At 35.1% G+C, this 12,850-nt stretch overlaps 1 protein-coding gene and 1 long non-coding RNA gene across 2 annotated transcripts in view; one reads left to right on the top strand and one right to left on the bottom strand.

Annotated features, from left to right (window-relative positions):
* Positions 1-12,850, top strand: part of LOC149782773 (uncharacterized) — a 94,621-nt gene that overhangs the window by 49,508 nt on the left and 32,263 nt on the right. The gene's annotated exons all lie outside the window — the stretch shown is intronic.
* Positions 3,060-5,728, bottom strand: LOC149782774 (uncharacterized). Its single transcript, XR_016414458.1, has 2 exons — positions 5,622-5,728; positions 3,060-3,431 (listed from the first exon to the last, which is right to left on the bottom strand). It is a non-coding gene; the product is annotated as an uncharacterized LOC149782774 (long non-coding RNA).

Genomic DNA, 12,850 nt, shown 5'->3' with positions numbered 1-12,850 from the left:
TCTTGGTCATGATCTAGGTAAGATGAATTTTATGTTTTCAGGGGATGTTTTCCTTCACGTCCGCGCTTTCAGTATAAATTGAAACTAGTTAGGCAGTCCAGCTACCCTTGTTGATTGATCAACACCAAAAATGAACACGAGACTGGAGAAACTGTTGGAACTTCATGTGCATCTGGAATATGCCAGGCGCATATTAAATGAACTGGCCGCTGAAGCCATTGTCGAGGAGGGAAGGATAAGAGAGGAGGAAAGAAGAAAAAAAGAAGAGGAGGAAAGAAGATATAAAGAAGAAGAGGAGGAAAAGGAGAGAAGAAAAAATTTCAGAATCCCAGAGAGTGAAAATTGGGATTCTGAAGCAACATATCCTGCCTCTGCTCTCTCCCCCCAAAAGGTAAAAAGTAACTGGGGGATAAGATGTGTATGTGGCGCCAGGCCTGGAAGGTGCCACCATTAACCAGGTGTCCATGAAGTTCCAAACAAAACAGCCCTTTTCAGGGCTACCCAATACTCTAGAAAAGAAATAACTATTAATTTGCCAATGTGTGTAGGTAGAGTAGTGTGAAAATAAACACTAACTCTTTATTAATAGTGGAAGTGTATGTGTTTGTGTGTTTGTAAGAGCTCAGGTATGTTTGTGTGAATAGTAGATTATGGGTTTCTTAGCAAATGTGGAGAGTATAGTTAGGGTTATATTATATGAAATGAGAAAGTAGGGGGATGTTTTCCTTCACGTCCGCGCGATGTTTGGTCATCATCTAGGTAAGATCCATTTTATGTTTTAGGGGGATGTTTTCCTTCACGTACGCGCTTTTCGTATAAGAACCCACAGTATTCGTCGTTCAAACCATTCTGCAAAGAATAAAAAAGAAGATGGCGTCAAACCAAATGGACAAATTACAAACCTTGCAAGACGTTTTAGACAACTTAGGAATAATGGAACAGATGCTAATAAGACTCGTTGAAGACCATTATTCCTATAGTCCCCATCGTGTAAAGATGGAAATTAACAATTTAAGGAAAGCAAAGGACAAGATTAGTGGTGTCATGAAAGAGATCAAGGAGGAGAAGGAGGATGAAGAGGAAAAGATAAGAATAAGAACATGGAACGAAAAAATTGAAAAAGAAGAGGAAAATGAGAAGAGGAAGAAAGAAGAAGAGGAGGAAGAGAAGAAAGAAGAGAAGGAGAAAAAAAAGAAGAGAAAGAGTGTTGGAGATAAAATAAGAAGTTGGTGGAGGAAAAGAAGAAATTAGAAGAAGAAAACCCAAAGGCCCTTTTCAGGGCCAGCCATATTTCTCGAAAAGAGATAGCCTTTCCATTGCCTACCCCTTTTTTAAAAAATTTTTTTAAAAAAAAAAATCCCATGTTAAATTCCCCTTGTCCGTAGAGTGGCCCACGATTTATTGCCATGTTAAATTCCCTTGTCCGTAAAGTGGCCCACGATTTTTCGCCATGTTAAATTTCCATTGTCCGTAAAGTGGCCCAGGGGTGTTTTTAATGCTAATTCCCATTGTCCGTAAAGTGGCCCCCTTCACTACTACCGTTTCATGGGTCTTTCAAACATAAACCAGTGACTTTATAGCAAGTAAGTAAGACAAATCTAACAGATATAAAACAGCCATTCATATGTTTGAACTATGAAGTTGTGTCTCTTCTTCACCTAAGAGTACAAAGACACACTCGCATCATTTTGTGAAAGTTTTGGAGTTAGCTTGTTAGTACTTGAAAAGTGCAGCTTTTCATCTTTTTAAATCATTATTAAAGTTATCCAAATTGTCTGCAAATTGAAAGTTACCTGTTCAAGTGATTTTCTATCTGAAATGTATAGTGCATTTTGTTTTTACCTCCTTCACATTCTGTTTATTTGCGAGAAACATCGCAAGGCTATAGATCTCAATCGAGTGCAAAGATTTGCTTGCTTAAAAAGATTCAGCAATAAAACACAATTAAGGATTCCACTGCTTAAATAAACGTGTTTAAAGAAATGGCCCAAAAGCAAAGAAGAGAAATGAATAGCTAATTTTCATAAACCTAGCAGCTACGTTAGACCATACCATAATTAGAAGAAAAGAAAGAGAACAGTAACGGAGAAGAAAAGAAATTAAGAAGAAGCAGTACATGAACAAACAGGAGAATACATGGATGGAGAACAATGACAATCATTTTAGACAAACATACCACAATCAGGACAATGTCCTATTAATTCAAAAGTTTGTTTTTAAATTTTACAAGCACTAAAATGAGAAATGTTTTCAGATACAGTGATGATGATATAATGTCTTGGATGCATTGTACCCCAGATGGCACGGCAGGTAACTAACGTTTACATATCCTGCAGGTGTTGGTGATGAATGCCGTCATATGTATGATCCTATCACATACGTATCTGTGTCAGTGATAAATTCCGTCATATTTATGATACGATCCCATATGAATTGGTGTCAAGAGATAAATGCCGTCATATTAATGATACAATTACATGTTCATTGGTGTCAGTGATTAATATTTTAAGCATGTAGAGTGAAGCATTTACAAGTAGATGTTTTACATTGAAACGGTTAGTCTTCCATTTTGACTTTTTTTATTGATCCAGGTACAATGAAGACTCATTAGTACCGTCCTAAGCCGTATCCAATTGACTGTCTAGTTCAGACAACGTGTGACGCACTACACAGAAGGTTATTTTCATAGAAGTTAGTTTTTTCAGTGAAAAATAGCAAAAATCAGGTGAACGTTGGAGGACGTTGCTGATGGCCTATGAAGAAGAACGGACAATTTACACAAATTGCAAGTCGACTTTGCGCTTGAAGAGAATGAACTGAATATAATAATCTTTCTGTACTTGCAAAGTTCATTCATTAACTCGGAACTTCTAAAATGACATATATATTTAAAAAACAAATTATGATAGTGTTTCGTTATTGTCATGGGCTGGTGGAGATGATGTGAAAGGTCTCCCCCACTTCTTAGGGTTTTTGTCATCGTTATCTAGTAGATGATCGACCACTGTGTTATTGTCCATATCGAAGACATATACAAAAACATAACACGAGCACCAGTATGTAAAGTACAGCAGTTTAATCCAACTGCAAAAACAAAAAATGAAATCGAACATTACATGTGAATGATACGCTTTCTCTCCGAAACAGACTTACAAAATTATGCGAATTCATTTAGCCGTTCTGTTTCTGATAGTATAAATTTGAGCATATGATCGAGTGACGCTGATCGTACTCAGATTGTAGGCATGGCTGTATCACCTCGTGTTTCCGGTCATTTCTCAATCACTGCTGGTGATCGATCAGCATTTCTGTCTCATTCCTTTTCTTTCTCTGTCTCCCCGTTTAGAATCTTCGTGTCACCGAACTTTCGATTGCAGTCTGCATTATATTTCCTCTGTGCTTTACGGATGGAGCCATCCATGTTGTTTTTCCTTCAAATGAAGATATAAACGAACCTAAATACTGTCATGTTTTTTTTTATTCCTTCTCATGCGAGGAACAAATACTCTCACTCTTTTCGTCCGATATCGTCTATCCAACTCAACATAACTAGCTATGGTCATTTCTTCCTCATACACAAACAACTTATTATCATACAATTATGTATTGTTAGTGGCTTCTCCATTCTTTACTACTGAGAACCATGACATAATTAGTCCTCTCTGATATTATTATTGCCCAGCTGTGACCATACATTTATAGATGACCTATTAGCCGACAAACGTTCCCAATGCTACACCACTATTTCAGTTGGAAAGAATTCACAACTTAATAACGCAAGAATTATAGAACTTTACTGTTTTTCCCAACTACGTTTCTTTGCTAATTAGCTTTTCATTGACACATATTTCTAGACATGGAAAAAGATCAATCCTCGGAATAGCTTATACAAAGTGCGAACTCTTTATCATACAAATCATGCAAGGCAGATAATTTAATCCTCACAATTTGTCCAGAAAAATTCATGAAAACTTATACTACACGATTTAATTACATAATAAACAATTATATAAGAACTCATTCAGAAAACGAAATATTGTATGACTTTCTTGCCACATGAATCATCAGACATACAATATTATTTAGGAACTCATGGGAAAATTGAAGTATGAATTTAAAATGAATAAATTCAACAATGATTACAAACCAATAAGCAAATAATTACAGCCAATGAAAACATCGTATGTAACCGAGATTAACCCTGTGCTTTCCCAGCTCACGCTCAATTATAATCAAAACATTTTTCCATTTGTCCTTCTCTGGATATGGGTCTCTAAAAGTTCCAGAACCCCTTGTCCTTTCGACAGTTTGTTTAACGAGAGAAATTACTTACTATTTTTCCCCATTGCAGTTAAAACTTTGATTTACTAATTGTACGTGGGGAACTAATTTAAAACCCTCATTTCCGTCTGGGGACACACACACACACACACACACACACACACACACACACACACACCTTCGTTTAGCTTAGGTAATCAGGATTGCAACTTTCCCCACCCAAATTCGTATCAGTCCCATAAAAGTCAGAATAATTCTTTCTAGTCCGCCTTTATTATGAAATATTCTAGAAAATTGAAAATCTCTTCCTAAAGACTGGCATATACTGAGTGATTGGAAATAAACGCGATAAGTATTTACAGCTTAGTCAGACTGTCAAAAAGTGTCCTTGAATGAAAAGAAAGTAGAAAATATTATGAACAAGTATAATCTGTTGAACCTAACAATGGATAGGATACGAGATTCGCTTGATGAATAAGAGTATCATATTTGCTAACGTCAAACGACTTTAATGACATTATGTCAATGTTTTAAAGTTCAAAGAAAGAACTTATACATATCCTGGCGTTTTGTGATAGCTGACCCCATCTAAACCACTACGTTCATATTCAGTGTTAAAGAATTACAAGTTCATTAGGGGGTTGTAGATGAACAGTAAGTGGACACGAAACAGTTCCCATTCCAGAATATCCGACTAACTTATATTTAAATTAGCCCTGTGAAAGCTAATTTTTTAAAAATTTAACTGAATAATTCATTATTTTAAAAAGTTCGTTCTGTAGTTAAATTCTAATAAATGTAACTATGCATATGAAATACATAAATTTGTCTATGCATTTATATATGAAGCAAGAAATTTGACAGCACCTAACAAACTGTTTTCAGTAATACTGACGGCTGATGGTGATTTCACTGTTCAAACCTGTTCAAACTGTTGAAGATTCGAATACTCTCCTTAAAATAAGCTCTTTGCATATCCCCCACCCCATCCACTATAATACAGTAGGAAATGCACTGTCAGTGGTGTTAGGTCAGGCAAGGCACTGTCGGTAATATCTTGTAATTTTTCAAGATTTGATAATTGCTTTACTTTGAGCCACGTTAACAATTCAGCATTGAAAAATCAAACGTCCACTCTTGTTTGAAATGATTGTACAGTTAGTGTAAAGATACTTGTACAGTGTAAAGATACTTGTACAGTGTAAAGATATTTATTCAGTCCGTTTAAATATATTGTGGGAAAATGCAGATTTATATGATTAATGCATTAGCTATTACCTCGTCCCTGAAGACTCTATAAATATAAAGTTACGCAGCAACATTTCCCAACAATGACCTACCAATCTGTCGATAAACTTTCATCCAACAGCTTTGATTCATGTCCATTGAGAAACACAAAAATATCCACACAGACGGAATAACCGTTGATCGATTTCGAATATAAAAGACATACTATTATCTAAATGCATCGCACCCACTTAAGTGCTGTTATTGATTTGCCTTAATTGTTGTTTACGTGCAACCTATTTTAGCCCGAATTCTACCCCTTGCAGCGACATGGAACTAACTTATTGATTATATGAACGTGCAGCAGTAGAATAAGATTATAATGAGCGAAGTCTTTATTTCAAAAAGGAAGTCATCGCTCGCATCAAACGTTGTACTGAACAAAAACTAATGTCCTTGAGGACATTAAAGTATTTGGATTTGTCAGCCTTCGCATGTCTTTATAATGAAACATGAGTCTGGGAATTAAGCTCTTACAATGGCGTTGTCATTGTATAATAATTTCTTTTGACACAGTATTTATTTATTTCCTTTTCTCTTCCATCGATAACGATTTGTACGCCAATTGTACTCTAGGAGAACGCGATTGCTTATTAGTCATCATTTAAAATGACTGTTACAATTAATGAAATAAAAGAAATTTTGTCTGAATGATAGTCAGACATATTCTATATCTAGGATTGATAAAGTTAAAAATCTGTCGTTTTTAGGACGATACCTGTTCACCATTGACATTCAAATTACTCTTCATTTCTATAGCTCTCTCTGAACTGGTGTTAACTATGTTTTTTTATCCACGCCACACCTCACCTCACACCCATGTCTGTTTGACTAGTATTTTACAGTATACCAAATACTTGAATGTTACACGGTGCCGAGGGCAGTAAAGTCACCTGCCCAGAGATAACCAATGACAGCAGACCCGAATCATGATTTTACTCTAGGATGCACACTGGCATCCTTCCGATTGGTCGATCGGCACTCTGTCGTAGAATACTTCGATATAGCCCCTCCCTACTTTGTTCAATTTAGCCAAAGAAAAATACCAATTATGAATGTTGTGAATTCTGAGTGTGTGTACAAGAGAGAGAGAGAGAGAGAGAGAGAGAGAGAGAGAGAGAGTGATTTGGATTTTTAACGCAGCTCAAAAACATATTCAACTCCAGTCCACGTTCAGTGGCGGTGTATGTAATTTCTGAAGTCAGCCTTTACTGCTCTGATATGCTGAACTGATCGTAACGCCAGTCTTGATAGTTCCCGGCAAACATCAAAAATGCATCCTAAAATATAACGAACTATAGAGGTTGTGTAAATCATCCTAAATACGGTATAGCTTAATAGGCTGCCTTAAATTGCACAAGTTTGCTCATTACCGTATGAGTTGTATTAAATTCTACAAATGCCTTTACCTGAAGTAGCTCTATTCAATGATCATTTGGAAATTATCTAACAAGCTGTATTAAATAACACATTTGCCCGGTATCTAGTTGGCAGTCTTAAATTGTAAATTTGCCTGTTGCGTAATGAACTGCATTTGATTACACATTTGACCTTTACCCATTTAAATGTTGGTCATTTGCCATTAGAGAGTTGACCTTTACCTAATCAAAGTGGGTAGAATTCTGACCATGGAAATATAATAAAATTTAGAATGATCGAAAATGTATCGACAAATGTGCTTGTGTGCAACAGATTTATCACAGTAAGCAGACTGGTTTCATACACACGTAGGACTAAATTAAAATGATCGATTAAATCAACCACCAGCTTATCCTACTGACTAGTGTATTGTTGATATATATGCAACCTTTCCAACTAACTTACCAATGTATTGTATATATATATATATATATATATATATATATATATATATATATATATATATATATATATATATATATATAAATCATTCAATCATCTTCTTCAACCATCATCAACATCCATTTATATGTTATACGTATACACTCATTGTTATTTGCTCTTGCCAGTTCTTTCTTCATTTATTCATTTGTCCACTTGTAATTTACACTCGTATTTTCTGTTCCTGTTGCTGTGCTAAATTGCGCAAAATTGATTAGCTCCGGAAAGATCTATCAGAGGCGCATACTAGCTATCTCATGTGTACTTGTTTCACTTGTTGTCCATTACTCACTGTATTAATATTTAACTGCCAAATCTACCGTATGTATCTTAACACCGTGAATGCTTTTATGATGGATGTTGGAGGGTGTGTGTGTGTGTGTGTGTGTGTGTGTGTGTGAATGACATGCTTATGATAAATTCGATGTGACACTTACTTCATATAGTCCATCACAGCAATATTTACATTTAAAAATTATAATGTTTAATAACATTCAAATTTTATCTACGAATGTTAGATGTATGCAAGGTTCAATCCTTAAGCGATGGAACATTCTCTGATGGGTAAGACAGAAGAATGTATATATTGTATGCATGCAAGAAACTCTTTGCACAAAGACAGATGAAATCGGGGATACAAATGAATATTTAGCCACTGTACTAGTAATAATGCTGGAGTCTCAATATTCTTCCGAAAAGCCCTTGAACTTCTTATCGATAAAGATGTGACAGTCAAGAGAGGTTCATTATATCAGATATTATAATTCATGGAAATAGAATAACCCTCCTAAATTTGTTTGGGTATAACGATGACAACCCTAGCATTTTTAGAAATCTAAAGAAAGAAATGTCAGCATTTGAAAACTCGTCGGTCATTGTGTGGAAATTGGAATACTGTTCAAGACCCTAATCTGGATATTCGTAATATTGTATATGACACGAACAGTCTAGAGCAGCAAATCAAGACCCCAAAAACGAACTTGAATTAACTGACCCCTGGAGAAATTCCAATCAAGACTTAAATATGTACACATGGAGACAAAAATCTCCTTTGAAACAAAGTAGATTAGATTACTTTCTTGTATATGATGATATTTAAATGAATACATCTGATGCACATATCATACCAGGTTATAGGACTGATCTTTTAGCTATTGTTTTGAGCATGGCTTTTTCAAAGTTTCCAAGAGAGAAGAATATTGGAAATTTATACAATCATATTGACTTGGACGAAAGGTGTATAACCGACACCATAAATAAATAATAACTAGAGGGAAATAAAGATGACTATCCTCCTGTTTCTCTTTCTGTAATGTTTTAATGTTCTTAGAAATTTTGCAAATGAAACTATGATCCGAAACTATAGATTATTATATTAGGAAAACAAAGGAGAAATGGGAAAATTAAAGAAACTTGAACTGGCAATCAATATTAGAAATTCACAGAGGATTATCGGATTACATAGATGGGGAAACTCTCGAAAATTTACAAAGAAAGAAAGCAGAAATAGAAAAATTTAGGAAAATTACATAGGTGTGATATTAAGATCCAAAGCTCGATGGTATGAATTGGGAAGGAAAAACCATGAATTACTCTTTAAATCTTGAAAAAAGAAATAATGTAAATAAAGCAATGAAGGAAAAGATTTTAGATGATGGGATAAATATATATGATCAAGTACATATCTTAGAAGCTCAAAACCAGTTCCGTATGGAATTACACTAAACTGAAATTGCTTAGCGTGATGTTAGTGTTAATCAAGAAACGTAAAACAGATTTTTCAATCACAATATTAAACTTAGTCAAGAGGAAAGAGAATGATGCGACAGTTTACTTACAGTTAATGCATACAGCATGTCACTAAAATGGATGGAAAATGGGATAAGTCCTAGCTACGATGGTTTGACGTCAGAGTTCTATAAGTAATTCTTTTGTAGGATAATTAGGAACGTTTACACAGATCAATAAATTACGTATATATTGTAGGAACACTTTAAGATTTTCAGACTCAGGGAGTAGTCGCATGTCAACCAAATAAAACAAAGACAGAAGCTATTTAAAAGTTGGAGACCTGTATCGCTCCTATACATTGACTATAACATAGCTTCAGGAGCTATTGCAGTTCTGATATTAAAAACGTTATTCCATCAATAATCAGTGATACCCAAAAAGGATTTGTGAAAGCTAGATTCATTGGACAAAATAGCAGGTTATCATATGATATCATGGGTCAATAAGAGAATGAAAATAGATAAGGTTCATTAACGTTAATAGACTTTGAAGGAGCCTTCGACTCTATTAACTCTATGCGAAACGTTTCTATATTGCAATATACCCGACTGTGCTATCTCTTTTAGAAACCTTTCTTTGGAAAGACAAGATCGACCACAAGTCAAATAACATGACAAACAAGAGAAGAACAGATTTTGAGAATTCTACTATAGAATCAATGTGGATCGAGTTAAGTTTCCTCAATAGTCAATCTATCTATATCTGCTCAGGATACCGACCCCCAAATTCCCTATCCTTATGGACTGATCAATTTGAACATGAGTTAGAGGGTGCTTTATCTTCCAACAATGAAGTAATTATCATACGAGACTTTAATATTGACTTCCTCTCTGATACCAACAACAAATGGCTACATATGATAAACGACCTTACACAGGTAACATATGCTCCAACAAGAGTAACAGGCTGTACGTCTTCTCTGATCGACCACATATACACTACCCATCCTACCAATCTCTACGAGATAAACGTACCATGTTTCCCTATTAGTGATCACTATCCTGCATGTGCAAATCGCAAGCAACAGATCACAAAGAAAAACAACTTACACTCCTACATGCAATACAGATGTTTCAAAACCTTTGCTGAAAATTAATTTCTCATTGAACTGTCACAAAACATTTGCACAATACATGTCGCTAACATAGACCCAGATTATGATTTGTCTATCTGGAACCACTGTTTTCTTACTATCCTAAAAAACACGCCCACATACGCATCAAAAGAATCAAACGATCAAAACAACCAGAATGGTATACCAAGGAAATCGCAGAGGCACAACGCATACGAAACAATAACCATAAATATAAAGACTTTACAAACTATCGTTTGTGGCGGAACAAATTCAAATCAATTATTGTAAAACACAAACACTCCTTTTTCAAAGAAGCCATCACATCAAACTCCGATAACATATCCATTTGGAATCACGTACGAAATCTAACGTCAACGAAACATGGACCTCTAGCTCCATGTGAAATTTTAGTTGATGGCACTAGTTATACTGATGAGCTCGATATTGCAAACCAGCTGAACCATTATTTTATTAATATCTCCCAAACGCTTGTCAGATCTAATCCTACAGAGTCTAATTGAGACAAACTTACTAAATTCGTGAATGAAACAGTACCAATCATGTTAGTTTCAACATTTCCTTAATAACAATAAATGACACTTTTGATAATCTCAATAAACTTGACACAAACACATCAGCTAGTCAGGGATGGAATTCACCCCAAAACTCTGAAAATGTCGGCTTTATCAATCTCAGAGTCGTTGAAAGAAATAATTAACTGTAGTATCACTTCCTGTAAATTCCCGGAGTCATCGAAGTTAGCAAAAGTATTCGCAATTTATAAGGGAAACGAAAATAATTGCCTGGTTCACGTCGTATCTCACTAACAGACACCAGGTTGTTTGCACGGGAAAATTTATATCCGAACCAAGTCATATCTTAAGTGGTGTTCCTCAAGGATCTATATTAGGGCCTCTTCTTTTTCTAATATTTATCAATGACAACCTTGATCCAGCGCACTCTAACTCAGATCTTTCCGCTTACGATTCTACATTGCATTTATCTGATAAATCTCGAAAGTCCATTACAATTAAACTTCAGCTCGACCTCAACAATATATCAGTTTGGTGTCATCAAAACAAAATGCATATGAACATCTCTAAAACGAAATGTATGACAATAAGAGCAAAGCAACGTCTATCTACTAACATGGATTTACTTCTAACTCAAAATAGCTTAGAGTATCTATTCTAAAAAATCGAAAATTTCTTGGTATCTACATTGATCAACCCCTCACCTGTAATGCACATATTGATCACCTATGTACAATGGTAGGCAAAAAAAAAACAAAAAAAAAACTGTTAAAATTGTTTTCGAAATTTCTACCTCCTCAATCATTCGAACCTTATTTTTCAGGTTATATTCTACCACTGATAAATTACGGCGGTACCATATGCGGAAACACTTCCAATTATAATCTGTCCAGAATTAATAAGCTCCAGAAAAGGGCAGCCAGAACAATACTGAAACTTCCTGTTATGACTCCCTCGAATGTTTTGTTTTCACGTCTGCAATGACTACCTTTACAAAAAAAAACGTATTCTTTTTTTTAAAGGAATCATGACATACAAGTCTTTAAACGGTCTTTCTCCAGATTATATCTGGTATAACGGTACCAATTGCGCAAGTCCAGGTGGGCGGAGCTTAAGGTGTATGGAACATTGTATTCAGAATTAAAGAACAAAACTAGCTGTGATTGGTGTATTATGTAAGACTTGTACTTTCTGTTTGGCTTAAAAAAAAGTTGAGCCTCTTGGCAACATGTGAGTTTGTGTTCATTTCTATCTAGATCATATTTTGTATTTTTTATGATTTTTTTAAAATATGGTACACATGACTGAAAATGTGCTTGTTGTGACTAGATAACTCTTACCCCTGTCTAGTTCCAGTAGAGTTATCTCTCTTAAATGCAATGGAGTACCTGGTTATGTCATTGTCAAATTGACAATCTAGCATTGTTCTATATGACAGCGTGTGACATGCATGCCCAAGTAGGACAGAAAGTATATTTATTTCACAAAACATTAGCATTGAGGTATATGGAAAAACAATTGGTACCGTGATACCTAAAGGAAAGAATAGCCTCACAGTGTTTCCATAGAAACGCATACATGTGGGCGGCATTTATGAACTATACTAGTTTGATGTAGGAAAACAAATGTATGCTGAACACTTTTGGTCAAATATTGAAAGTTCTTTAAGAATAAAATGTATGAAATCTTTAGAAAATAGCACAAGATGGCTTTGGATGGGGACTTTTGATAACTATAGCTATGATAGATATAGACTTGTGTTACCTGATGCCTTTATGTATGTGCTGTTACCTCCTAGATTGGAACGCATGCAACAAAATAAGTTATGTAAACATAATATAGTTGATTTTGGCCAAATATTGGCTATTGTACCTGCAAAAGATGAAAAATCATGTGTACAAAAACAACTATCTTGTTCTTGTAAGGCATGCCATAAACCAGGATAGAGAACGTTCTAAGTACACTTGTAGATAGATCACTTGTACCATGTGGGATGTTCTGGCATGAGTAATTTTTAGGTAAT

Source organism: Sinohyriopsis cumingii, chromosome 15, assembly GCF_028554795.1.
Source record: "Sinohyriopsis cumingii isolate HCF-2022 chromosome 15, ASM2855479v2, whole genome shotgun sequence".
Classification (NCBI taxonomy): Eukaryota; Metazoa; Mollusca; class Bivalvia; order Unionida; family Unionidae; genus Sinohyriopsis; species Sinohyriopsis cumingii.
Note: the sequence above shows the minus strand (reverse complement) of the source record. Positions and strands in the feature narration are given on the sequence as shown.